The sequence below is a fragment of the Ovis canadensis genome, chromosome 26 (genome assembly GCF_042477335.2).
Source record: "Ovis canadensis isolate MfBH-ARS-UI-01 breed Bighorn chromosome 26, ARS-UI_OviCan_v2, whole genome shotgun sequence".
Taxonomy (NCBI): domain Eukaryota; kingdom Metazoa; phylum Chordata; class Mammalia; order Artiodactyla; family Bovidae; genus Ovis; species Ovis canadensis.
This window is the reverse complement of record NC_091270.1, coordinates 15,777,942-15,805,249: the sequence shown is the minus strand read 5'-3', so window position 1 is coordinate 15,805,249 and position 27,308 is coordinate 15,777,942.

Below are 27,308 nucleotides of genomic sequence, written 5' to 3'. Positions count from 1 at the left end.
GAGATGAGGCCCATTTCTGCTGAGGCTTCTCGAGGCCAATCACATCTAACCACTGGAACTTCCAAAGGGTCCTTCACACCCTTGCTGCAACGCAAGAAGTTCCCCGACATACCCGTCTCCACTCGAGAGGAAGCACGTGGGGTCCCGCACACATCCAGGGGAGCCCCGTTTCCGCCTCCTAGCTCGAGATGAGGGATCCTTTCCCTGTTTCGTAGGGAAAGAATTCCCGGCGTTCCAGTCGCATCTCAAGAGGAGGCGCTCTCCACAGGAAAGGCGAGAGGAACTCCAGGGTCGTGACACCATTCCAAGAGTCCCCCAGATGTGTCAGTCCATTCCAGAGGAACCTGTTTTCCCTGCACTGCCTTGACGTTCAAGCCGAGGAACGACTCCCACCACGTGTGCACGTGGGATAGCCCTGTGGGAAAGCCTCGTGGGAAAGATTCGAAGGAAAACCATAGATCCTTTGATACACGCGGCGGACTGCGTGACACTGCTGCTACCGCTCTGGAGGAAAGCGCAAGTGCATGCCCGCATTCGAGACGAGGACTGACTCCCCTGGGGAGACTCCAGAAGTACCCCAAGATCCATGTCAGCACTGGAGAGGAATCCTCAGGTTCCGGCCCCGACTCCACACAAGGTCTTAGGCCCCGGCATCTATGGGAGAGGAATCCCGAGAGGCCCCCGAGGAACTCGCATGGGGACTGGCCTTTCCTGAGGCCACCAGAGCGGGTCCCTGAGGTCCCCGTCGTAAGTCGAGAGCACCTGCCGCAACTCGAGAAAATCCAGGAGGTTTTGCCCTACAGGCGAGATGAGGCCCATTTCCGCTGAGGCTTCTCGAGGCCAATCACATCTAACCACTGGAACTTCCAAAGGGTCCTTCACACCATTGCTGCAACTCAAGAAGTTCCCCGACATACCCGTCTCCACTCGAGAGGAAGCACGTGGTGTCCCGCACACATCCAGGGGAGCCCCGTTTCCGCCTCCTAGCTCGAGATGAGAGATCCTTTCCCTGTTTCGTAGGGAAAGAATTCCCGGCGTTCCCGTTGCATCTCAAGAGGAGGCGCTCTCCACAGGAAAGGCGAGAGGAACTCCAGGGTCGTGCCACCATTCCAAGAGTCCCCCAGATGTGTCAGTCCATTCCAGAGGAACCTGTTTTCCGTGCACTTGACGTTCAAGCCGAGGATCGACGCCCACCACATGTGCACGTGGGACAGCCCTGTGGGAAAGCCTCGTGGGAAAGCCTCGTGGGAAAGACTCGAGGGAAAACCATAGATCCTTTGATCCACGCGGCGGACTGCGTGACACTGCTGCTACCGCTCTGGAGGAAAGCGCAAGTGCATGCCCGCATTCGAGACGAGGACTGACTCCCCTGGGGAGACTCCAGAAATACCCCAAGATCCATGTCAGCACAGGAGAGGAATCCTCAGGTTCCGGCCCTGACTCCACACAAGGCCTTAGGCCCCGGCATCGACGGGAGAGGAATCCCGAGAGGCCCCCGAGGAACTCGCATGGGGACTGGCCTTTCCTGAGGCCACCAGAGCGGGTCCCTGAGGTCCCCGTCGTAAGTCGAGAGCACCTGCCGCAACTCGAGAAAATCCAGGAGGTTTTGCCCTCCAGGCGAGATGAGGCCCATTTCCACTGAGGCTTCTCGAGGCTAATCATGTCTAACCACTGGAACTTCCAAAGGGTCCTTCACACCCTTGCTGCAGCTCAAGAAGTTCCCTGACATACCCGTCTCCACTCGAGAGGAAGCACGTTGGTCCCGCACACATCCAGGGGAGCACCGTTTCCGCCTCCTAGCTCGAGATGAGGGATCCTTTCCCTGTTTCGTAGGGAAAGAATTCCCGGCGTTCCCGTCGCATCTCAAGAGGAGGCGCTCTCCAAAGGAAAGGCGAGAGGAACTCCAGGGTCGTGCCACCATTCCAAGAGTCCCACAGATGTATCAGTCCATTCCAGAGGAACCTGTTTTCCCTGCACTGCCTTGACGTTCAAGCCGAGGATCGACTCCCACCACGTGTGCACGTGGGACAGCCCTGTTGGAAAGCCGCGTGGGAAAGCCTCGTTTGAAAGACTCGAGGGAAAACCATAGATCCTTTGATCCATGCGGCAGACTGCGTGACACCACTGCTACCGCTCTGGAGGAAAGCGCAAGTGCATGCCCGCATTCGAGACGAGGACTGACTCCCCTGGGGAGACTCCAGAAGTACCCCAAGATCCATGTCAGCACTGGAGAGGAATCCTCAGGTTCCGGCCCCGACTCCACACAAGGTCTTAGGCCCCGGCATCGACGGGAGAAGAATCCGGAGACGCCCCCGAGGAACTCGCATGGGGACTGGCCTTTCCTGAGGCCACAAGAGTGGTTCCCTGAGGTCCCCGTCGTAAGTCTAGAGCACCTGCCGCAACTCGAGAAAATCCAGGAGGTTTTGCCCTCCAGGCCAGATGAGGCCCATTTCCGCTGAGGTTTCTCGAGGCCAATCACATCTAACCACTGGAACTTCCAAAGGGTCCTTCACACCATTGCTGCAACTCAAGAAGTTCCCCGACATACCCGTCTCCACTCGAGAGGAAGCACGTGGGGTCCCGCACACATCCAGGGGAGTCCCGTTTCTGCCTCCTAGCTCGAGATGAGGGATCCTTTCCCTGTTTCGTAGGGAAAGAATTCCCGGCGTTCCCGTCGCATCTCAAGAGGAGGCGCTCTCCACAGGAAATGCGAGAGGAACTCCAGGGTCGTGACACCATTCCAAGAGTCCCCCAGATGTGTCAGTCCATTCCAGAGGAATCTGTTTTCCCTGCACTGCCTTGACGTTCAAGCCGAGGATCGACTCCCACCACGTGTGCACGTGGGACAGCCCTGTGGGAAAGCCTCGTGGGAAAGCCTCGTGGGAAAGACTCGAGGGAAAACCATAGATCCTTTGATCCATGCGGCGGACTGCGTGGCACTGCTGCTACCGCTCTGGAGGAAAGCGCAAGTGCATGCCCGCATTCGAGACGAGGACTGACTCCCCTGGGGAGACTCCAGAAGTACCCCAAGATCCATGTCAGCACTGGAGAGGAATCCTCAGGTTCCGGCCCCGACTCCACACAAGGTCTTAGGCCCCGGCATCGACGGGAGAGGAATCCCGAGAGGCCCCCGAGGAACTCGCATGGGGACTGGCCTTTCCTGAGGCCACCAGAGCGGGTCCCTGAGGTCCCCGTCGTAAGTCGAGAGCACCTGCCGCAACTCGAGAAAATCCAGGAGGTTTTGCCCTCCAGGCGAGATGAGGCCCATTTCCGCTGAGGCTTCTCGAGGCCAATCACATCTAACCACTGGAACTTCCAAAGGGTCCTTCACACCCTTGCTGCAAGTCCAGAAGTTCCCCGACATACCCGTCTGCACTCGAGAGGAAGCACGTGGTGTCCCGCACACATCCAGGGGAGCCCCGTTTCCGCCTCCTAGTTCGAGATGAGGGATCCTTTCCCTGCTTCGTAGGGAAAGAATTCCCGGCGTTCCCGTCGCATCTCAAGAGGTGGCGCTCTCCACAGGAAAGGCGAGAGGAACTGCAGGGTCGTGCCACCATTCCAAGAGTCCCCCAGATGTGTCAGTCCATTCAGGAGGAACCTGTTTTCCCTGCACTGCCTTGACGTTCAAGCCGAGGATCGACTCCCACCACGTGTGCACGTGGGACAGCCCTGTGGGAAAGCCTCGTGGGAAAGCCTCGTGGGAAAGACTCGAGGGAAAACCATAGATCCTTTGATCCACGCGGCCGACTGCGTGACACTGCTGCTACCGCTCTGGAGGAAAGCGCAAGTGCATGCCCGCATTCGAGACGAGGACTGACTCCCCTGGGGAGACTCCAGAAGTACCCCAAGATCCATGTCAGCACTGGAGAGGAATCCTCAGGTTCCGGCCCCGATTCCACACAAGGTCTTAGGCCCTGGCATCGACGGGAGAGGAATCCCGAGAGGCCCCCGAGGAACTCGCATGGGGACTGGCCTTTCCTGAGGCCACCAGAGCGGTTCCTGAGGTCCCCGTCGTAAGTCGAGAGCACCTGCCGCAACTCGAGAAAATCCAGGAGGTTTTGCCCTCCAGGCGAGATGAGGCCCATTTCCGCTAAGGCTTCTCGAGGCCAATCACGTCTAACCACTGAAACTTCCAAAGGGTCCTTCACACCCTTGCTGCAACTCAAGAAGTTCCCCGACATACCCGTCTCCACTCGAGAGGAAGCACGTTGGTCCCGCACACATCCAGGGGAGCACCGTTTCCGCCTCCTAGCTCGAGATGAGGGATCCTTTCCCTGTTTCGTAGGGAAAGAATTCCCGGCGTTCCCGTCGCATCTCAAGAGGAGGCGCTCTCCACAGGAAAGGCGAGAGGAACTCCAGGGTCGTGCCACCATTCCAAGAGTCCCACAGATGTATCAGTCCATTCCAGAGGAACCTGTTTTCCCTGCACTGCCTTGACGTTCAAGCCGAGGATCGACTCCCACCACGTGTGCACGTGGGATAGCCCTGTGGGAAAGCCTCGTGGGAAAGCCTCGTTTGAAAGACTCGAGGGAAAACCATAGATCCTTTGATCCACGCTGCAGACTGCGTGACACTACTGCTAGCGCTCTGGAGGAAAGCGCAAGTGCATGCCCGCATTCGAGACGAGGACTGTCTCCCCTGGGGAGACTCCAGAAGTACCCCAAGATCCATGTCAGCACTGGAGAGGAATCCTCAGGTTCCGGCCCCGACTCCACACAAGGTCTTAGGCCCCGGCATCGACGGGAGAAGAATCCGGAGACTCCCCCGAGGAACTCGCATGGGGACTGGCCTTTCCTGAGGCCACAAGAGCGGTTGCCTGAGGTCCCCGTCGTTAGTCTAGAGCACCTGCCGCAACTCGAGAAAATCCAGGAGGTTTTGCCCTCCAGGCCAGATGAGGCCCATTTCCGCTGAGGCTTCTCGAGGCCAATCACATCTAACCACTGGAACTTCCAAAGGGTCCTTCACACCATTGCTGCAACTCAAGAAGTTCCCCGACATACCCGTCTCCACTCGAGAGGAAGCACGTGGGGTCCCGCACACATCCAGGGGAGCCCCGTTTCCGCCTCCTAGCTCGAGATGAGTGATCCTTTCCCTGTTTCGTAGGGAAAGAATTCCCGGCGTTCCCGTCGCATCTCAAGAGGAGGCGCTCTCCACAGGAAATGCGAGAGGAACTCCAGGGTCGTGACACCATTCCAAGAGTCCCCCAGATGTGTCAGTCCATTCCAGAGGAACCTGTTTTCCCTGCACTGCCTTGACGTTCAAGCCGAGGATCGACTCCCACCACGTGTGCACGTGGGACAGCCCTGTGGGAAAGCCTCGTGGGAAAGCCTCGTGGGAAAGACTCGAGGGAAAACCATAGATCCTTTGATCCATGCGGCGGACTGCGTGGCACTGCTGCTACCGCTCTGGAGGAAAGCGCAAGTGCATGCCCGCATTCGAGACGAGGACTGACTCCCCTGGGGAGACTCCAGAAGTACCCCAAGATCCATGTCAGCACTGGAGAGGAATCCTCAGGTTCCGGCCCCGACTCCACACAAGGTCTTAGGCCCCGGCTTCAACGGGAGAGGGAATCCGAGAGGCCCCCGAGGAACTCGCATGGGGACTGGCTTTTCCTGAGGCCACCAGAGCGGGTCCCTGAGGTCCCCGTCGAAAGTCGAGATCACCTGCCGCAACTCGAGAAAATCCAGGAGGTTTTGCCCTCCAGGCGAGATGAGGCTCATTTCCGCTGAGGTTTCTCGAGGCTAATCACGTCTAAACACTGGAACTTCCAAAGGGTCCTTCACACCCTTGCTGCAACTCAAGAAGTTCCCCGACATACCCGTCTCCACTCGAGAGGAAGCACGTGGGGTCCCGCACACATCCAGGGGAGCCCCGTTTCCGCCTCCTAGCTCGAGATGAGGCATCCTTTCCCTGTTTCGTAGGGAAAGAATTCCCGGCGTTCCCGACGCATCTCAAGAGGAGGCGCTCTCAACAGGAAAGGCGAGAGGAACTCCAGGGTCGTGCCACCATTCCAAGAGTCCCCCAGATGTGTCAGTCCATTCCAGAGGAACCTGTTTTCCCTGCACTGCCTTGACGTTCAAGCCGAGGATCGACTCCCACCACGTGTGCACGTGGGACAGCCCTGTGGGAAAGCCTCGTGGGAAAGCTAAGTGGGAAAGACTCGAGGGAAAACCATAGATCCTTTGATCCACGCGGCGGACTGCGTGACACTGCTGCTACCGCTCTGGAGGAAAGCGCAAGTGCATGCCCGCATTCGAGACGAGGACTGACTCCCCTGGGGAGACTCCAGAAGTACCCCAAGATCCATGTCAGCACTGGAGAGGAATCCTCAGGTTCCGGCCCCGACTCCACACAAGGTCTTAGGCCCCGGCATCGACGGGAGAGGAATCCCGAGAGGCCCCCGAGGAACTCGCATGGGGACTGGCCTTTCCTGAGGCCACCAGAGCGGGTCCCTGAGGTCCCCGCCGTAAGTCGAGAGCACCTGCCGCAACTCGAGAAAATCCAGGAGGTTTTGCCCTCCAGGCGAGATGAGGCCCATTTCCGCTGAGGCTTCTCGAGGCCAATCACATCTAACCACTGGAACTTCCAAAGGGTCCTTCACACCCTTGCTGCAAGTCCAGAAGTTCCCCGACATACCCGTCTGCACTCGAGAGGAAGCACGTGGGGTCCCGCACACATCCAGGGGAGCTCCGTTTCCGCCTCCTAGCTCGAGATGATTGATCCTTTCCCTGCTTCGTAGGGAAAGAATTCCCGGCGTTCCCGTCGCATCTCAAGAGGTGGCGCTCTCCACAGGAAAGGCGAGAGGAACTCCAGGGTCATGCCACCATTCCAAGAGTCCCCCAGATGTGTCAGTCCATTCCAGAGTAACCTGTTTTCCCTGCACTGCCTTGACGTTCAAGCCGAGGATCGATTCCCACCACGTGTGCACGTGGGACAGCCCTGTGGGAAAGCCTCGTGGGAAAGCCTCGTGGGAAAGACTCGAGGGAAAACCATAGATCCTTTGATCCACGCGGCGGACTGCGTGACACTGCTGCTACCGCTCTGGAGGAAAGCGCAAGTGCATGCCCGCATTCGAGACGAGGACTGACTCCCCTGGGGAGACTCCAGAAGTACCCCAAGATCCATGTCAGCACTGGAGAGGAAACCTCAGGTTCCGGCCCCGACTCCACACAAGGTCTTAGGCCCCGGCATCGACGGGAGAGGGATCCCGAGAGGCCCCCGAGGAACTCGCTTCGGGACTGGACTTTCCTGAGGCCACCAGAGCGGGTCCCTGAGGTCCCCGTCGTAAGTCGAGAGCACCTGCCGCAACTCGAGAAAATCCAGGAGGTTTTGCCCTCCAGGCGAGATGAGGCCCATTTCCGCTGAGGCTTCTCGAGGCCAATCACATCTAACCACTGGAACTTCCAAAGGGTCCTTCACACCCTTGCTGCAACTCAAGAAGTTCCCCGACATACCCGTCTCCACTCGAGAGGAAGCACGTGGGGTCCCGCACACATCCAGGGGAGCCCCGTTTCCGCCTCCTAGCTCGAGATGAGGGATCCTTTCCCTGTTTCGTAGGGAAAGAATTCCCGGCGTTCCCGTCGCATCTCAAGAGGAGGCGCTCTCCACAGGAAAGGCGAGAGGAAATCCAGGGTCGTGCCACCATTCCAAGAGTCCCCCAGATGTGTCAGTCCATTCCAGAGGAACCTGTTTTCCCTGCACTGCCTTGACGTTCAAGCCGAGGATCGACTTCCACCACGTGTGCACGTGGGACAGCCCTGTGGGAAAGCCTCGTGGGAAAGCCTCGTTGGAAAGACTCGAGGGAAAACAATAGATCCTTTGATCCACGCGGCAGACTGCGTGACACTGCTGCTACCGCTCTGGAGGAAAGCGCAAGTGCATGCCCGCATTCGAGACGAGGACTGACTCCCCTGGGGAGACTCCAGAAGTACCCCAAGATCCATGTCAGCACTGGAGAGGAATCCTCAGGTTCCGGCCCCGACTCCACACAAGGTCTTAGGCCCCGGCATCGACGGGAGAGGGATCCCGAGAGGCCCCCGAGGAACTCGCATGGGGACTGGCCTTTACTGAGGCCACCAGTGCGGGTCCCTGAGGTCCCCGTCGTAAGTCGAGAGCACCTGCCGCAACTCGAGAAAATCCAGGAGGTTTTGCCCTCCAGGCGAGATGAGGCCCATTTCCGCTGAGGCTTCTCGAGGCCAATCACGTCTAACCACTGGAACTTCCAAAGGGTCCTTCACACCCTTGCTGCAACTCAAGAAGTTCCCCGACATACCCGTCTCCACTCGAGAGGAAGCACGTGGTGTCCCGCACACATCCAGGGGAGCCCCGTTTCCGCCTCCTAGCTCGAGATGAGGGATCCTTTCCCTGTTTCGTAGGGAAAGAATTCCCGGCGTTCCCATCGCATCTCAAGAGGAGGCGCTCTCCACAGGAAAGGCGAGAGGAACTCCAGGGTCGTGACACCATTCCAAGAGTACCACAGATGTGTCAGTCCATTCCAGAGGAACCTGTTTTCCCTGCACTGCCTTGACGTTCAAGCCGAGGATCGAGTCCCACCACGTGTGCACGTCGGACAGCCCTGTGGGAAAGCCTCGTGGGAAAGCCTCGTGGGAAAGACTCGAGGGAAAACCATAGATCCTTTGATCCACGCGGCGGACTGCGTGACACTGATGCTACCGCTCTGGAGGAAAGCGCAAGTGCATGCTCGCATTCGAGACGAGGACTGACTCCCCTGGGGAGACTCCAGAAGTACCCCAAGATCCATGTCAGCACTGGAGAGGAATCCTCAGGTTCCGGCCCCGACTCCACACAAGGTCTTAGGCCCCGGCATCGACGGGAGAGGAATCCCGAGAGGCCCCCGAGGAACTCGCATGGGGACGGGCCTTTCCTGAGGCCACCAGAGCGGTTCCCTGAGGTCCCCGTCGTAAGTCGAGAGCACCTGCCGCAACTCGAGAATATCCAGGAGGTTTTGCCCTCCAGGCGAGATGAGGCCCATTTTCGCTGAGGCTTCTCGAGGCCAATCACATCTAACCACTGGAACTTCCAAATTGTCCTTCACACACTTGCTGCAACTCAAGAAGTTCCCCGACATACCCGTCTGCACTCGAGAGGAAGCACGTGGTGTCCCGCACACATCCAGGGGAGCCCCGTTTCCGCCTCCTAGCTCGAGATGAGGGATCCTTTCCCTGTTTCGTAGGGAAAGAATTCCCGGCGTTCCAGTCGCATCTCAAGAGGAGGCGCTCTCCACAGGAAAGGCGAGAGGAACTCCAGGGTCGTGACACCATTCCAAGAGTCAGCCAGATGTGTCAGTCCATTCCAGAGGAACCTGTTTTCCCTGCACTGCCTTGACGTTCAAGCCGAGGATCGTCTCCCACCACGTGTGCACTTGGGACAGCCCTGTGGGAAAGCCTCGTGGGAAAGCCTCGAGGGAAAACCATAGATCCTTTGATCCACGTGGCGGATTGCGTGACACTGCTGCTACCGCTCTGGAGGAAAGCGCAAGTGCATGCCCGCATTCGAGACGAGGACTGACTCCCCTGGGGAGACTCCAGAAGTACCCCAAGATCCATGTCAGCACTGGAGAGGAATCCTCAGGTTCCGGTCCCGACTCCACACAAGGTCTTAGGCCCCGGCATCGACGGGAGAGGAATCCCGAGACACCCCCGTGGAACTCGCATGGGGACTGGCCTTTCCTGAGGCCACCAGAGCGGGTCCCTGAGGTCCCCGTCGTAAGTCGAGAGCACCTGCCGCAACTCGAGAAAATCCAGGAGGTTTTGCCCTCCAGGCGAGATGAGGCCCATTTCCGCTGAGGCTTCTCGAGGCCAATCACATCTAACCACTGGAACTTCCAAAGGTTCCTTCACACCCTTGCTGCAACTCAAGAAGTTCCCCGACATACCCGTCTCCACTCGAGAGGAAGCACGTGGGGTCCCGCACACATCCAGGGGAGCGCCGTTTCCGCCTCCTATCTCGAGATGAGGGATCCTTTCCCTGTTTCATAGGGAAAGAATTCCCGGCGTTCCCGTCGCATCTCAAGAGGAGGCGCTCTCCACAGGAAAGGCGAGAGGTCCTCCAGGGTCGTGCCACCATTCCAAGAGTCCCCCAGATGTGTCAGTCCATTCCAGAGGAACCTGTTTTCCCTGCACTGCCTTGACGTTCAAGCCGAGGATCGACTCCCACCACGTGTGCACGTGGGACAGCCCTGTGGGAAAGCCTCGTGGGAAAGCCTCGTGGGAAAGACTCGAGGGAAAACCATAGATCCTTTGATCCACGCGGCAGACTGCGTGACACTGCTGCTACCGCTCTGGAGGAAAGCGCAAGTGCATGCCCGCATTCGAGACGAGGACTGACTCCCCTGGGGAGACTCCAGAAGTACCCCAAGATCCATGTCAGCACTGGAGAGGAATCCTCAGGTTCCGGCCCCGACTCCACACAAGGTCTTAGGCCCCGGCATCGACGGGAGAGGAATCCCGAGAGGCCCCCGAGGAACTCGCATGGGGACTGGCCTTTCCTGAGGCCACCAGAGCGGGTCCCTGAGGTCCCCGTCGTAAGTCGAGAGCACCTGCCGCAACTCGAGAAAATCCAGGAGGTTTTGCCCTCCAGGCGAGATGAGGACCTTTTCCGCTGAGGCTTCTCGAGGCCAATCACATCTAACCACTGGAACTTCCAAAGGGTCCTTCACACCATTGCTGCAACTCAAGAAGTTCCCCGACATACCCGTCTCCACTCGAGAGGAAGCACGTGGGGTCCCGCACACATTCAGGGGAGCCCCGTTTCCGCGTCCTAGCTCGAGATGAGGGATCCTTTCCCTGTTTCGTAGGGAAAGAATTCCCGGCGTTCCCGTCGCATCTCAAGAGGAGGCGCTCTCCACAGGAAAGGCGAGAGGAACTCCAGGGTCGTGCCACCATTCCAAGAGTCCCCCAGATGTGTCAGTCCATTCCAGATGAACCTGTTTTCCCTGCACTGCCTTGACGTTCAAGCCGATGATCGAGTCCCACCACGTGTGCACGTGGGACAGCCCTGTGGGAAAGCCTCCTGGGAAAGCCTCGTGGGAAGGACTCGAGGGAAAACCATAGATCCTTTGATCCACGCGGCGGACTGCGTGACACTGATGCTACCGGTCTGGAGGAAAGCGCAAGTGCATGCTCGCATTCGAGACGAGGACTGACTCCCCTGGGGAGACTCCAGAAGTACCCCAAGATCCATGTCAGCACTGGAGAGGAATCCTCAGGTTCCGGCCCCGACTCCACACAAGGTCTTAGGCCCCGGCATCGACGGGAGAGGAATCCCGAGAGGCCCCCGAGGAACTCGCATGGGGACGGGCCTTTCCTGAGGCCACCAGAGCGGTTCCCTGAGGTCCCCGTCGTAAGTCGAGAGCACCTGCCGCAACTCGAGAAAATCCAGGAGGTTTTGCCCTCCAGGCGAGATGAGGCCCATTTTCGCTGAGGCTTCTCGAGGCCAATCACATCTAACCACTGGAACTTCCAAAGGGTCCTTCACACACTTGCTGCAACTCAAGAAGTTCCCCGACATACCCGTCTGCACTCGAGAGGAAGCACGTGGTGTCCCGCACACATCCAGGGGAGCCCCGTTTCCGCCTCCTAGCTCGAGATGAGGGATCCTTTCCCTGTTTCGTAGGGAAAGAATTCCCGGCGTTCCAGTCGCATCTCAAGAGGAGGCGCTCTCCACAGGAAAGGCGAGAGGAACTCCAGGGTCGTGACACCATTCCAAGAGTCAGCCAGATGTGTCAGTCCATTCCAGAGGAACCTGTTTTCCCTGCACTGCCTTGACGTTCAAGCCGAGGATCGACTCCCACCACGTGTGCACTTGGGACAGCCCTGTGGGAAAGCCTCGTGGGAAAGCCTCGAGGGAAAACCATAGATCCTTTGATCCACGTGGCGGATTGCGTGACACTGCTGCTACCGCTCTGGAGGAAAGCGCAAGTGCATGCCCGCATTCGAGACGAGGACTGACTCCCCTGGGGAGACTCCAGAAGTACCCCAAGATCCATGTCAGCACTGGAGAGGAATCCTCAGGTTCCGGCCCCGACTCCACACAAGGTCTTAGGCCCCGGCATCGACGGGAGAGGAATCCCGAGACGCCCCCGAGGAACTCGCATGGGGACTGGCCTTTCCTGAGGCCACCAGAGCGGGTCCCTGAGGTCCCCGTCGTAAGTCGAGAGCACCTGCCGCAACTCGAGAAAATCCAGGAGGTTTTGCCCTCCAGGCCAGATGAGGCCCATTTCCGCTGAGGCTTCTCGAGGCCAATAACATCTAACCGCTGGAACTCCCAAAGGGTCCTTCACACCATTGCTGCAACTCAAGAAGTTCCCCGACATACCCGTCTCCACTCGAGAGGAAGCACGTGGGGTCCCGCACACATCCAGGGGAGCCCCGTTTCCGACTCCTAGTTCGAGATGAGGGATCCTTTCCCTGTTTCGTAGGTAAAGAATTCCCGGCGTTCCCGTCGCATCTCAAAAGGAGGCGCTCTCCACAGGAAAGGCGAGAGGAACTCCAGGGTCATGCCACCATTCCAAGAGTCCCCCAGATGTATCAGTCCATTCCAGAGGAACCTGTTTTCCCTGCAATGCCTTGACGTTCAAGCCGAGGATCGACTCCCACCACGTGTGCACGTGGGACAGCCCTGTGGGAAAGCCTCGTGGGAAAGCCTCGTGGGAAAGACTCGAGGGAAAACCATAGATCCTTTGATCCACGCGGCGGACTGCGTGACACTGCTGCTACCGTTCTGGAGGAAAGCGCAAGTGCATGCCCGCATTCGAGACGAGGACTGACTCCCCTGGGGAGACTCCAGAAGTACCCCAAGATCCATGTCAGCACTGGAGAGGAATCCTCAGGTTCCGGACCTGACTCCACACAAGGTCTTAGGCCCCGGCATCGACGGGAGAGGAATCACGAGAGGGCCCCGCGGAACTCGCATGGGGACTGGCCTTTCCTGAGGCCACCAGAGCGGGTCCCTGAGGTCCCCGTCGTAAGTCGAGAGCACCTGCCGCAACTCGAGAAAATCCAGGAGGTTTTGCCCTCCAGGCGAGATGAGGCCCATTTCCGCTGAGGCTTCTCGAGGCCAATCACATCTAACCACTGGAACTTCCAAAGGGTCCTTCACACCCTTGCTGCAACTCAAGAAGTTCCCCGACATACCCGTCTGCACTCGAGAGGAAGCACGTGGTGTCCCGCACACATCCAGGGGAGCCCCGTTTCCGCCTCCTAGCTCGAGATGAGGGATCCTTTCCCTGTTTCGTAGGGAAAGAATTCCCGGCGTTCCCGTCGCATCTCAAGAGGAGGCGCTCTCCACAGGAAAGGCGAGAGGAACTCGAGGGTCGTGCCACCATTCCAAGAGTCCCCCAGATGTGTCAGTCCATTCCAGAGGAACCTGTTTTCCCTGCACTGCCTTGACGTTCAAGCCGAGGATCGACTCCCACCACGTGTGCACGTGGGACAGCCCTGTGGGAAAGCCTCGTGGGAAAGCCTCGTGGGAAAGACTCGAGGGAAAACCATAGATCCTTTGATCCACGCGGCGGACTGGGTGACACTGCTGCTACCGCTCTGGAGGAAAGCGCAAGTGCATGCCCGCATTCGAGACGAGGACTGACTCCCCTGGGGAGACTCCAGAAGTACCCCAAGATCCATGTCAGCACTGGAGAGGAATCCTCAGGTTCCGGCCCCGACTCCACACAAGGTCTTAGGCCCCGGCATCGACGGGAGAGGAATCCCGAGAGGCCCCCGAGGAACTCGCATGGGGACTGGCCTTTCCTGAGGCCACCAGAGCGGGTCCCTGAGGTCCCCGTCGTAAGTCGAGAGCACCTGCCGCAACTCGAGAAAATCCAGGAGGTTTTGCCCTCCAGGCGAAATGAGGACCTTTTCCGCTGAGGCTTCTCGAGGCCAATCACATCTAACCACTGGAACGTCCAAAGGGTCCTTCACACCATTGCTGCAACTCAAGAAGTTCCCCGACATACCGTCTCCACTCGAGAGGAAGCACGTGGGGTCCCGCACACATCCAGGGGAGCCCCGTTTCCGCCTCCTAGCTCGAGATGAGGGATCCTTTCCCTGTTTCGTAGGGAAAGAATTCCCGGCGTTCCCGTCGCATCTCAAGAGGAGGCGCTCTCCACAGGAAAGGCGAGAGGTCCTCCAGGGTCGTGCCACCATTCCAAGAGTCCCCCAGATGTGTCAGTCCATTCCAGAGGAACCTGTTTTCCCTGCACTGCCTTGACGTTCAAGCCGATGATCGAGTCCCACCACGTGTGCACGTGGGACAGCCCTGTGGGAAAGCCTCCTGGGAAAGCCTCGTGGGAAGGACTCGGGGGAAAACCATAGATCCTTTGATCCACGCGGCGGACTGCGTGACACTGCTGCTACCGCTCTGGAGGAAAGCGCAAGTGCATGCCCGCATTCGAGACGAGGACTGACTCCCCTGGGGAGACTCCAGAAGTCCCCCAAGATCCATGTCAGCACTGGAGAGGAATCCCCAGGTTCCGGCCCCGACTCCACACAAGGTCTTAGGCCCTGGCATCGAAGGGAGAGGAATCCCGAGAGGCCCCCGAGGAACTCGCATGGGGTCTGGCCTTTCCTGAGGCCACCAGAGCGGTTCCTGAGGTCCCCGTCGTAAGTCGAGAGCACCTGCCGCAACTCGAGAAAATCCAGGAGGTTTTGCCCTTCAGAAGAGATGAGGCCCATTTCCGCTGAGGCTTCTCGAGGCCAATCACATCTAACCACTGGAACTTCCAAAGGGTCCTTCACACCATTGCTGCAACTCAAGAAGTTCCCCGACGTACCCGTCTCCACTCGAGAGGAAGCACGTGGGGTCCCTCACACATCCAGGGGAGCCCCGTTTCCGCCTCCTAGCTCGAGATGAGGGATCTTTCCCTGTTTCGTAGGGAAAGAATTCCCGGCGTTCCCGTCGCAACTCAAGAGGAGGCGCTCTCCACAGGAAATACGAGAGGAACTCCAGGGTCGTGACACCATTCCAAGAGTCCCCCAGATGTGTCAGTCCATTCCAGAGGAACCTGTTTTCCCTGCACTGCCTTCACGTTTAAGCCGAGGATCGAATCCCACCACGTGTGCACGTTGGACAGCCCTGTGGGAAAGCCTCGTTGGAAAGCCTCGTGGGAAAGACTCGAGGGAAAACTATAGATCCTTTGATCCACGCGGCGGACTGCGTGACACTGCTGCTACCGCTCTGGAGGAAAGCGCAAGTGCATGCCCGCATTCGAGACGAGGACTGACTCCCCTGGGGAGACTCCAGAAGTACCCCAAGATCCATGTCAGCACTGGAGAGGAATCCTCAGGTTCCGGCCCCGACTCCACACAAGGACTTAGGCCCCGACATCGACGGGAGAGGAATCCCGAGAGGCCCCCGAGGAACTCGCATGGGGACTGGCCTTTCCTGAGGCCACCAGAGCGGTTCCTGAGGTCCCCGTCGTAAGTCGAGAGCACCTGCCGCAACTCGAGAAAATCCAGGAGGTTTTGCCCTTCAGGCGAGATGAGGCCCATTTCCGCTGAGGCTTCTCGAGGCCAATCACATCTAACCACTGGAACTTCCAAAGGGTCCTTCACACCATTGCTGCAACTCAAGAAGTTCCCCTACGTACCTGTCTCCACTCGAGAGGAAGCACGTGGGGTCCCTCACACATCCAGGGGAGCCCCGTTTCCGCCTCCTAGCTCGAGATGAGGGATCTTTCCCTGTTTCGTAGGGAAAGAATTCCCGGCGTTCTCGTCGCATCTCAAGAGGAGGCGCTATCCACAGGAAAGTCGAGAGGAACTCCAGGGTCGTGACACTATTCCAAGAGTCCCCCAGATGTGTCAGTCCATTCCAGAGGAACCTGTTTTCCCTGCACTGCCTTGACGTTCAAGCCGAGGATCGACTCCCACCACGTGTGCACGTGGGACAGCCCTGTGGGAAAGCCTCGTGGGAAAGCTTCGTGGGAAAGACTCGAGGGAAAACCATAGATCCTTTGATCCACGCGGCGGACTGCGTGACACTGCTGCTACCGCTCTGGAGGAAAGCGCAAGTGCATGCCCGCATTAGAGACGAGGACTGACTCCCCTGGGGAGACTCCAGAAGTACCCCAAGATCCATGTCAGCACTGGAGAGGAATCCTCAGGTTCCGGCCCCGACTCCACACAAGGACTTAGGCCCCGCCATCGAAGGGAGAGGAATCCCGAGAGGCCCCCGAGGAACTCGCATCGGGACTGGCCTTTCCTGAGGCCACCAGAGCGGGTCCCTGAGGTCCCCGTCGTAAGTCGAGAGCACCTGCCGCAACTCGAGAAAATCCAGGAGGTTTTGCCCTCCAGGCGAGATGAGGCCCATTTCCGCTGAGGCTTCTCGAGGCCAATCACATCTAACCACTGGAACTTCCAAAGGGTCCTTCACACCCTTGCTGCAACTCAAGAAGTTCCCCGACATACCCGTCTCCACTCGAGAGGAAGTACGTGGTGTCCCGCACACATCCAGGGGAGCCCCGTTTCCGCCTCCTAGCTCGAGATGAGGGATCCTTTCCCTGTTTCGCAGGGAAAGAATTCCGGGCGTTCCCGTCGCATCTCAAGAGGAGGCGCTCTCCACAGGAAAGGCGAGAGGAACTCCAGGGTCGTGCCACCATTCCAAGAGTCCGCCAGATGTGTCAGTCCATTCCAGAGGAACCTGTTTTCCCTGCACTGCCTTGACGTTTAAGCCGAGGATCGAATCCCACCACGTGTGCACGTTGGACAGCCCTGTGGGAAAGCCTCGTGGGAAAGCCTCGTGGGAAAGACTCGAGGGAAAACTATAGATCCTTTGATCCACGCGGCGGACTGCGTGACACTGCTGCTACCGCTCTGGAGGAAAGCGCAAGTGCATGCCCGCATTCGAGACGAGGACTGACTCCCCTGGGGAGACTCCAGAAGTACCCCAAGATCCATGTCAGCACTGGAGAGGAATCCTCAGGTTCCGGCCCCGACTCCACACAAGGACTTTGGCCCCGACATCGACGGGAGAGGAATCCCGAGAGGCCCCCGAGGAACTCGCATGGGGACTGGCCTTTCCTGAGGCCACAAGAGCGGTTCCTGAGGTCCCCGTCGTAAGTCGAGAGCACCTGCCGCAACTCGAGAAAATCCAGGAGGTTTTACCCTTCAGGCGAGATGAGGCCCATTTCCGCTGAGGCTTCTCGAGGCCAATCACATCTAACCACTGGAACTTCCAAAGGGTCCTTCACACCCTTGCTGCAACTCAAGAAGTTCCCCGACGTACCTGTCTCCACTCGAGAGGAAGCACGTGGGGTCCCTCACACATCCAGGGGAGCCCCGTTTCCGCCTCCTAGCTCGAGATGAGGGATCTTTCCCTGTTTCGTAGGGAAAGAATTCCCGGCGTTCCCGTCGCATCTCAAGAGGAGGCGCTCTCCACAGGAAAGGCGAGAGGAACTCCAGGGTCGTGACACCATTCCAAGAGTCCCCCAGATGTGTCAGTCCATTCCAGAGGAACCTGTTTTCCCTGTACTGCCTTGACGTTCAAGCCGAGGATCGACTCCCACCACGTGTGCACGTGGGACAGCCCTGTGGGAAATCCTCGTTGGAAAGCCTCGTGGGAAAGACTCGAGGGAAAACTATAGATCCTTTAATCCACGCGGCGGACTGCGTGACACTGCTGCTACCGCTCTGGAGGAAAGCGCAAGTGCATGCCCGCATTCGAGACGAGGACTGACTCCCCTGGGGAGACTCCAGAAGTACCCCAAGATCCATGTCAGCACTGGAGAGGAATCCTCAGGTTCCGGCCCCGACTCCACACAAGGTCTTAGGCCCTGGCATCGACGGGAGTGGAATCCCGAGAGGCCCCCGAGGAACTCGCATGGGGACTGGCCTTTCCTGAGGCCTCCAGAGCGGTTCCTGAGGTCCCCGTCGTAAGTCGAGAGCACTTGCCGCAACTCGAGAAAATCCAGGAGGTTTTGCCCTTCAGGCGAGATGAGGCCCATTTCCGCTGAGGCTTCTCGAGGCCAATCACATCTAACCACTGGAACTTCCAAAGGGTCCTTCACACCATTGCTGCAACTCAAGAAGTTCCCCGACATACCCGTCTCCACTCGAGAGGAAGCAGGTGCGGTCCCTCACACATCCAGGGGAGCCCCGTTTCCGCCTCCTAGCTCGAGATGAGGGATCCTTCCCTGTTTCGTAGGGAAAGAAATCCTGGCCTTCCCGTCGCATCTCAAGAGGAGGCGCTCTCCACAGGAAAGGCGAGAGGAACTCCAGGGTCGTGACACTATTCCAAGAGTCCCCCAGATATGTCAGTCCATTCCAGAGGAACCTGTTTTCCCTGCACTGCCTTGACGTTCAAGCCGAGGATCGACTCCCACCACGTGTGCACGTGGGACAGCCCTGTGGGAAAGCCTCGTGGGAAAGCTTCGTGGGAAAGACTCGAGGGAAAACCATAGATCCTTTGATCCACGCGGCGGACTGCGTGACACTGCTGCTACCGCTCTGGAGGAAAGCGCAAGTGCATGCCCGCATTCGAGACGAGGACTGACTCCCCTGGGGAGACTCCAGAAGTACCCTAAGATCCATGTCAGCACTGGAGAGGAATCCTCAGATTCCGGCCCCGACTCCACACAAGGACTTAGGCCCGCCATCGAAGGGAGAGGAATCCCGAGAGGCCCCCGCGGAACTCGCATCGGGACTGGCCTTTCCTGAGGCCACCAGAGCGGGTCCCTGAGGTCCCCGTCGTAAGTCGAGAGCACCTGCCGCAACTCGAGAAAATCCAGGAGGTTTTGCCCTCCAGGCGAGATGAGGCCCATTTCCGCTGAGGCTTCTCGAGGCCAATCACATCTAACCACTGGAACTTCCAAAGGGTCCTTCACACCCTTGCTGCAACTCAAGAAGTTCCCCGACATACCCGTCTCCACTCGAGAGGAAGTACGTGGTGTCCCGCACACATCCAGGGGAGCCCCGTTTCGCCTCCTAGCTCGAGATGAGGGATCCTTTCCCTGTTTCGTAGGGAAACAATTCCGGGCCTTCCCGTCGCATCTCAAGAGGAGGCGCTCTCCACAGGAAAGGCGAGAGGAACTCCAGGGTCGTGACACCATTCCAAGAGTCCCCCAGATGTGTCAGTCCATTCCAGAGGAACCTGTTTTCCCTGCACTGCCTTGACGTTCAAGCCGAGGATCGACTCCCACCACGTGTGCACGTGGGACAGCCCTGTGGGAAAGCCTCGTGGGAAAGCCTCCTGGGAAAGACTCGAGGGAAAACCATAGATCTTTTGATCCACGCGGCGGACTGCGTGACACTGCTTCTACCGCTCTGGAGGAAAGCGCAAGTGCATGCCCGCATTCGAGACGAGGACTGACTCCCCTGGGGAGACTCCAGAAGTACCCCAAGATCCATGTCAGCACTGGAGAGGAATCCCCAGGATCCGGCCCCGACTCCACACAAGGTCTTAGGCCCTGGCATCGACGGGAGAGGAATCCCAAGAGGCCCCCGAGGAACTCGCATGGGGACTGGCCTTTCCTGAGGCCACCAGAGCGGTTCCTGAGGTCCCCGTCGTAAGTCGAGAGCACCTGCCGCAACTCGAGAAAATCCAGGAGGTTTTGCCCTTCAGGCGAGATGAGGCCCATTTCCGCTGAGGCTTCTCGAGGCCAATCACATCTAACCACTGGAACTTCCAAAGGGTCCTTCACACCATTGCTGCAACTCAAGAAGTTCCCCGACGTACCCGTCTCCACTCGAGAGGAAGCACGTGGGGTCCCTCACACATCCAGGGGAGCCCCGTTTCCGCCTCCTAGCTCGAGATGAGGGATCTTTCCCTGTTTCGTAGGGAAAGAATTCCCGGCGTTCCCGTCGCATCTCAAGAGGAGGCGCTCTCCACAGGAAAGGCGAGAGGAACTCCAGGGTCGTGACACCATTCCAAGAGTCCCCCAGATGTGTCAGTCCATTCCAGAGGAACCTGTTTTCCCTGCACTGCCTTGACGTTCAAGCCGAGGATCGACTCCCACCACGTGTGCACGTGGGACAGCCCTGTGGGAAAGCCTCGTTGGAAAGCCTCGTGGGAAAGACTCGAGGGAAAACTATAGATCCTATGATCCACGCGGCGGACTGCGTGACACTGCTGCTACCGCTCTGGAGGAAAGCGCAAGTGCATGCCCGCATTCGAGACGAGGACTGACTCCCCTGGGGAGACTCCAGAAGTACCCCAAGATCCATGTCAGCACTGGAGAGGAATCCTCAGGTTCCGGCCCCGACTCCACACAAGGACTTAGGCCCCGGCATCGACGGGAGAGGAATCCTGAGAGGCCCCCGTGGAACTCGCATCGGGACTGGCCTTTCCTGAGTCCACCAGAGCGGGTCCCTGAGGTCCCCGTCGTAAGTCGAGAGCACCTGCCGCAACTCGAGAAAATCCAGGAGGTTTTGCCCTCCAGGCGAGATGAGGCCCATTTCCGCTGAGGCTTCTCGAGGCCAATCACATCTAACCACTGGAACTTCCAAAGGGTCCTTCACACCCTTGCTGATACTCAAGAATTTCCCCGACATACCCGTCTCCACTCGAGAGGAAGCACGTGGTGTCCCGCACACATCCAGGGGAGCCCCGTTTCCGCCTCCTAGCTCGAGATGAGGGATCCTTTCCCTGTTTCGTAGGGAAAGAATTCCCGGCGATCCTGTCGCATCTCAAGAGGAAGCGCTCTCCACAGGAAAGGGGAGAGGAACTCCAGGGTCGTGCCACCACTCCAAGAGACCCCCAGATGTGTCAGTCCATTACAGAGGAACCTGTTTTCCCTGCACTGCCTTGACGTTCAAGCCGAGGATCGACTCCCACCACGTGTGCACGTGAGACAGCCCTGTGGGAAAGCCTCGTGGGAAAGCCTCGTGGGAAAGACTCGAGGGAAAACCATAGATCCTTTGATCCACGAGGCGGACTGCGTGACACTGCTGCTACCGCTCTGGAGGAAAGCGCAAGTGCATGCCCGCATTCGAGACGAGGACTGACTCCCCTGGGAAGACTCTAGAAGTACCCCAAGATCCATGTCAGCACTGGAGAGGAATCCTCAGGTTCCGGCCCCGACTCCACACAAGGTCTTAGGCCCCGGCATCGACGGGATAGGGATCCCGAGAGGCCCCCGAGGAACTCGCATGGGGACTGGCTTTTCCTGAGGCCACCAGAGCGGGTCCCTGAGGTCCCCATCGTCAGTCGAGATCACCTGCCGCAACTCGAGAAAATCCAGGAGGTTTTGCCCTCCAGGCGAGATGAGGCTCATTTCCCCTGAGGCTTCTCGAGGCTAATCACGTCTAAACACTGGAACTTCCAAAGCGTGCTTCACACCCTTGCTGCAACTCAAGAAGTTTCCCGACATACCCGTCTCCACTCGAAAGGAAGCACGTGGTGTCCCGCACACATCCAGGGGAGCCCCGTTTCCGCCTCCTAGCTCGAGATGAGGGATCCTTTCCCTGTTTGGTACGGAAAGAATTCCCGGCGTTCCCGTCGCATCTCAAGAGGAGGCGCTCTCCACAGGAAAGGCGAGAGGAACTCCAGGGTCGTGCCACCATTCCAAGAGACCCCCAGATGTGTCAGTCCATTCCAGAGGAACCTGTTTTCCCTGCACTGCCTTGACGTTCAAGCCAAGGATCGACTCCCAAAACGTGTGCACGTGGGTCAGCCCTGTGGGAAAGCCTCGTGGGAAAGCCTCGTGGGAAAGACTCGAGGGAAAACCATAGATCCTTTGATCCACGCGGCGGACTGCGTGACACTGCTGCTACCGCTCTGGAGGAAAGCGCAAGTGCATGCCCGCATTCGACACGAGGACTGACTCCCCTGGGGAGACTCCAGAAGTACCCCAAGATCCATGTCAGCACTGGAGAGGAATCCTCAGGTTCCGGCCCGACTCCACACAAGGTCTTAGGCCCCGGCATCGACGGGAGAGGAATCCCGAGAGGCCCCCGAGGAACTCGCATGGGGACTGGCCTTTCCTGAGGCCACCAGAGCGGGTCCCTGAGGTCCCCGTCGTAAGTCGAGAGCACCTGCCGCAACTCGAGAAAATCCAGGAGGTTTTGCCCTCCAGGCGAGATGAGGCCCATTTCCGCTGAGGCTTCTCGAGGCCAATCACATCTAACCACTGGAACTGCCAAAGGGTCCTTCACACCCTTGCTGCAACTCAAGAAGTTCCCCGACATACCCGTCTGCACTCGAGAGGTAGCACGTGGTGTCCCGCACACATCCAGGGGAGCCCCGTTTCCGCCTCCTAGCTCGAGATGAGGGATCCTTTCCCTGTTTCGTAGGGAAAGAATTCCCAGCTTTCCCGTCGCATCTCAAGAGGAGGCGCTCTCCACAGGAAAGGCGAGAGGAACTCCAGGGTCATGCCACCATTCCAAGATTCCCCCAGATGTGTCAGTCCATTCCAGAGGAACCTGTTTTCCCTGCACTGCCTTGACGTTCAAGCCGAGGATCGACTCCCACCACGTGTGCACGTGGGACAGCCCTGTGGGAAAGCCTCGGGGGAAAGCCTCGTGGGAAAGACTCGAGGGAAAACCATAGATCCTTTGATCCACGCGGCGGACTGCGTGACACTGCTGCTACCACTCTGGAGGAAAGCGCAAGTGCATGCCCGCATTCGAGACGAGGACTGACTCCCCTGGGGAGACTCCAGAAGTACCCCAAGATCCATGTCAGCACTGGAGAGGAATCCTCAGGTTCCGGCCCCGACTCCACACAAGGTCTTAGGCCCCGGGATCGACGGGAGAGGAATCCCGAGAGGCCCCCGTGGAACTCGCATGGGGACTGGCCTTTCCTGAGGCCACCAGAGCGGGTCCCTGAGGTCCCCGTCGTAAGTCGAGAGCACCTGCCGCAACTCGCGAAAATCCAGGAGGTTTTGCCCTCCAGGCGAGATGAGGCCCATTTCCGCTGAGGCTTCTCGAGGCTAATCACGTCTAACCACTGGAACTTCCAAAGGGTCCTTCACACCCTTGCTGCAACTCAAGAAGTTCCCCGACATACCCGTCTCCACTCGAGAGGAAGCACGTGGGTCCCGCACACATCCAGGGGAGCCCCGTTTCCGCCTACTAGCTCGAGATGAGGGATCCTTTCCCTGTTTCGTAGGGAAAGAATTCCCGGCGTTCCCGTCGCATCTCAAGAGGAGGCGCTCTCCACAGGAAAGGCGAGAGGAACTCCAGGGTCGTGCCACCATTCCAAGAGTCCCCCAGAAGTGTCAGTCCATTCCAGAGGAACCTGTTTTCCCTGCACTGCCTTGACGTTCAAGCCGAGGATCGACTCCCACCACGTGTGCACGTGGGACAGCCCTGTGGGAAAGCCTCGTGGGAAAGCCTCGTGGGAAAGACTCGAGGGAAAACCATAGATCCTTTGATCCACGCGGCGGACTGCGTGACATTGCTGCTACCGCTCTGGAGGAAAGCGCAAGTGCATGCCCGCATTCGAGACGAGGACTGACTCCCCTGGGGAGACTCCAGAAGTACCCCAAGATCCATGTCGGCACTGGAGCGGAATCCTCAGGTTCCGGCCCCGACTCCACACAAGGTCTTAGGCCCCGCCATCGACGGGAGAGCAATCACGATAGGCCCCCGAGGAACTCGCATCGGGACTGGCGTTTCCTGAGGCCACCTGAGCGGGTCCCTGAGGTCCCCGTCGTAAGTCGAGAGCACCTACCGCAACTCGAGAAAATCCAGGAGGTTTTGCCCTCCAGGCGAGATGAGGCCCATTTCCGCTGAGGCTTCTCGAGGCTAATCACTTCTAACCACTGGAACTTCCAAAGGGTCCTTCACACCCTTGCTGCAACTCAAGAAGTTCCCCGACATACCTGTCTCCACTCGAGATGAAGCACGTGGTGTCCCGCCCACATCCAGGGGAGCTCCGTTTCCGACTCCTAGCTCGAGATGAGGGATCCTTTCCCTGTTTCGTTAGGAAAGAATTCCCGGCGTTCCCGTCGCATCTCAAGAGGAGGCGCTCTCCACAGGAAAGGCGAGAGGAACTCCAGGGTCGTGCCACCATTCCAAGAGTCCCCCAGATGTGTCACTCCATTCCAGAGGAATCTGTTTTCCCTGCACTGCCTTGACGTTCAAGCCAAGGATCGACTCCCACCACGTGTGCACGTGGGACAGCCCTGTGGGAAAGCCTCGTCGGAAAGCCTCGTGGAAAAGACTCGAGGGAAAAACATAGATCCTTTGATCCACGCGGCGGACTACGTGACACTGCTGCTACCGCTATGGAGGAAAGCACAAGTGCATGCCCGCATTCGAGACTAGGACTGACTCCCATGGGGAGACTCCAGAAATACCCCAAGATCCATGTCAGCACTGGAGAGGAATCCTCAGGTTCCGGCCCCGACTCCACACAAGGTCTTAGGCCCCGGCATCGACGGGAGAGGAATCCCCAGAGGCCCCCGAGGAACTCGCATGGGGACTGGCCTTTCCTGAGGCCACCAGAGCGGGTCCCTGAGGTCCCCGTCGTAAGTCGAGAGCACCTGCCGCAACTCGAGAAAATCCAGGAGGTTTTGCCCTCCAGGCGAGATGAGGCCCATTTCCGCTGAGGCTTCTCGAGGCTAATCACGTCTAACCACTGGAACTTCCAATGGGTCCTTCACACCCTTGCTGCAACTCAAGAAGTTCCCCGACATACCCGTCTCCACTCGAGAGGAAGCACGTGGGTCCCGCACACATCCAGGGGAGCCCCGTTTCCGCCTCCTAGCTCGAGATGAGGGATCCTTTCCCTGTTTCGTAGGGAAAGAATTCCCGGCGTTCCCGTCGCATCTCAAGAGGAGGCGCTCTCCACAGGAAAGGCGAGAGGAACTCCAGGGTCGTGACACCATTCCAAGAGTCCTCCAGATGTGTCAGTCCATTTCAGAGGAAACTGTTTTCCCTGCACTGCCTTGACGTTCAAGCCGAGGATGGACTCCCACCACGTGTGCACGTGGGACAGCCCTGTGTGAAAGCCTCGTGGGAAAGCCTCGTGGGAAAGACTCGAGGGAAAACCATAGATCCTTTGATCCACGCGGCGAACTGCGTGACACTGCTGCTACCGCTCTGAAGGAAAGCGCAAGTGCATGCCCGCATTCGAGACGAGGACTGACTCCCCTGGGGAGACTCCAGAAGTACCCCAAGATCCATGTCAGCACTGGAGAGGAATCCTCAGGTTCCGGCCCCGACTCCACACAAGGTCTTAGGCCCCGGCATCGACGGGAGAGGAATCCCGAGAGGCCCCCGAGGAACTCGCATGGGGACTGGCCTTTCCTGAGGCCACCAGAGCGGGTCCCTGAGGTCCCTGTCGTAAGTCGAGAGCACCTGCCGCAACTCGAGAAAATCCAGGAGGTTTTGCCCTCCAGGCGAGATGAGGCTCATTTCCGCTGAGGCTTCTCGAGGCTAATCACGTCTAAACACTGGAACTTCCAAAGGGTCCTTCACACCCTTGCTGCAACTCAAGAAGTTTCCCGACATACCCGTCTCCACTCGAAAGGAAGCACGTGGTGTCCCGCACACATCCAGTGGAGCCCCGTTTCCGCCTCCTAGCTCGAGATGAGGGATCCTTTCCCTGTTTCGTACGGAAAGAATTCCCGGCGTTCCCGTCGCATCTCAAGAGGAGGCGCTCTCCACAGGAAAGGCGAGAGGAACTCCAGGGTCGTGCCACCATTCCAAGAGACCCCCAGATGTGTCAGTCCATTCCAGAGGAACCTGTTTTCCCTGCACTGCCTTGACGTTCAAGCCAAGGATCGACTCCCACCACGTGTGCACGTGGGTCAGCCCTGTGGGAAAGCCTCGTGGGAAAGCCTCGTGGGAAAGACTCGAGGGAAAACCATGGATCCTTTGATCCACGCGGCGGACTGCGTGACACTGCTGCTACCGCTCTGGAGGAAAGCGCAAGTGCATGCCCGCATTCGAGACGAGGACTGAATCCCCTGGGGAGACTCCAGAAGTAACCCAAGATCCATGTCAGCACTGGAGAGGAATCCTCAGGTTCCGGCCCCGACTCCACACAAGGTCTTAGGCCCCGGCATCGACGGGAGAGGAATCCCCAGAGGAACTCGCATGGGGACTGGCCTTTCCTGAGGCCACCAGAGCGGGTCCCTGAGGTCCCCGTCGTAAATCGAGAGCACCTGCCGCAACTCGAGAAAATCCAGGCGGTTTTGCCCTCCAGGCGAGATGAGGCCCATTTCCGCTGAGGCTTCTCGAGGCCAATCACTTCTAACCACTGGAACTTCCAAAGGTTCCTTCACACCCTTGCTGCAACTCAAGAAGTTCCCCGACATACCCGTCTCCACTCGAGAGGAAGCACGTGGGGTCCCGCACACATCCAGGGGAGCCCCGTTTCCGCCTCCTAGCTCGAGATGAGGGATCCTTTCCCTGTTTCGTAGGGAAAGAATTCCCGGCGTTCCCGTCGCATCTCAAGAGGAGGCGCTCTCCACAGGAAAGGCGAGAGGAACTCCAGGGTCGTGTCACCATTCCAAGAGTCCCCCAGATGTGTCAGTCCATTCCAGAGGAACCTGTTTTCCCTGCACTGCCTTGGCGTTCAAGCCAAGGATCGACTCCCACCACGTGTGCACGTGGGACAGCCCTGTGGGAAAGCCGCGTGGGAAAGCCTCGTGGGAAAGACTCGAGGGAAAACCATAGATCCTTTGATCCACGCGGCGGACTACGTGACACTGCTGCTACCGCTCTGGAGGAAAGCGCAAGTGCATGCCCGCATTCGAGACGAGGACTGACTCCCCTGGGGAGACTCCAGAAGTACCCCAAGATCCATGTCAGCACAAGAGAGGAATCCTCAGGTTCCGGCCCCGACTCCACACAAGGTCTTAGGCCCCGGCATCGACGGGAGAGGAATCCCGAGAGGCCCCCGAGGAACTCGCATGGGGACTGGCCTTTCCTGAGGCCACCAGAGCGGGTCCCTGAGGTCCCCGTCCTAAGTCGAGAGCACCTGCCGCAACTCGAGAAAATCCAGGAGGTTTTGCCCTCCAAGCGAGATGAGGCTGATTTCCGCTGAGGCTTCTCGAGGCCAATCACGTCTAACCACTGGAACTTCCAAAGGGTCTTTCACACCCTTGCTGCAACTCAAGAACTTCCCCAACATACCTGTCTCCACTCGAGAGGAAGCACGTGGGGTCCCGCACACATCCAGGGGAGCCCCGTTTCCGCTTCCTAGCTCGAGATGAGGGATCCTTTCCCTGTTTCGTAGGGAAAGAATTCCCGGCGTTCCCGTCGCATTTCAAGAGGAGGCGCTCTCCACAGTAAAGGGGAGAGGAACTCCAGGATCGTGCCACCATTCCAAGAGACCCCCAGATGTGTCAGTCCATTCCAGAGGAACCTGTTTTCCCTGCACTGCCTTGACGTTCAAGCCGAGGATCG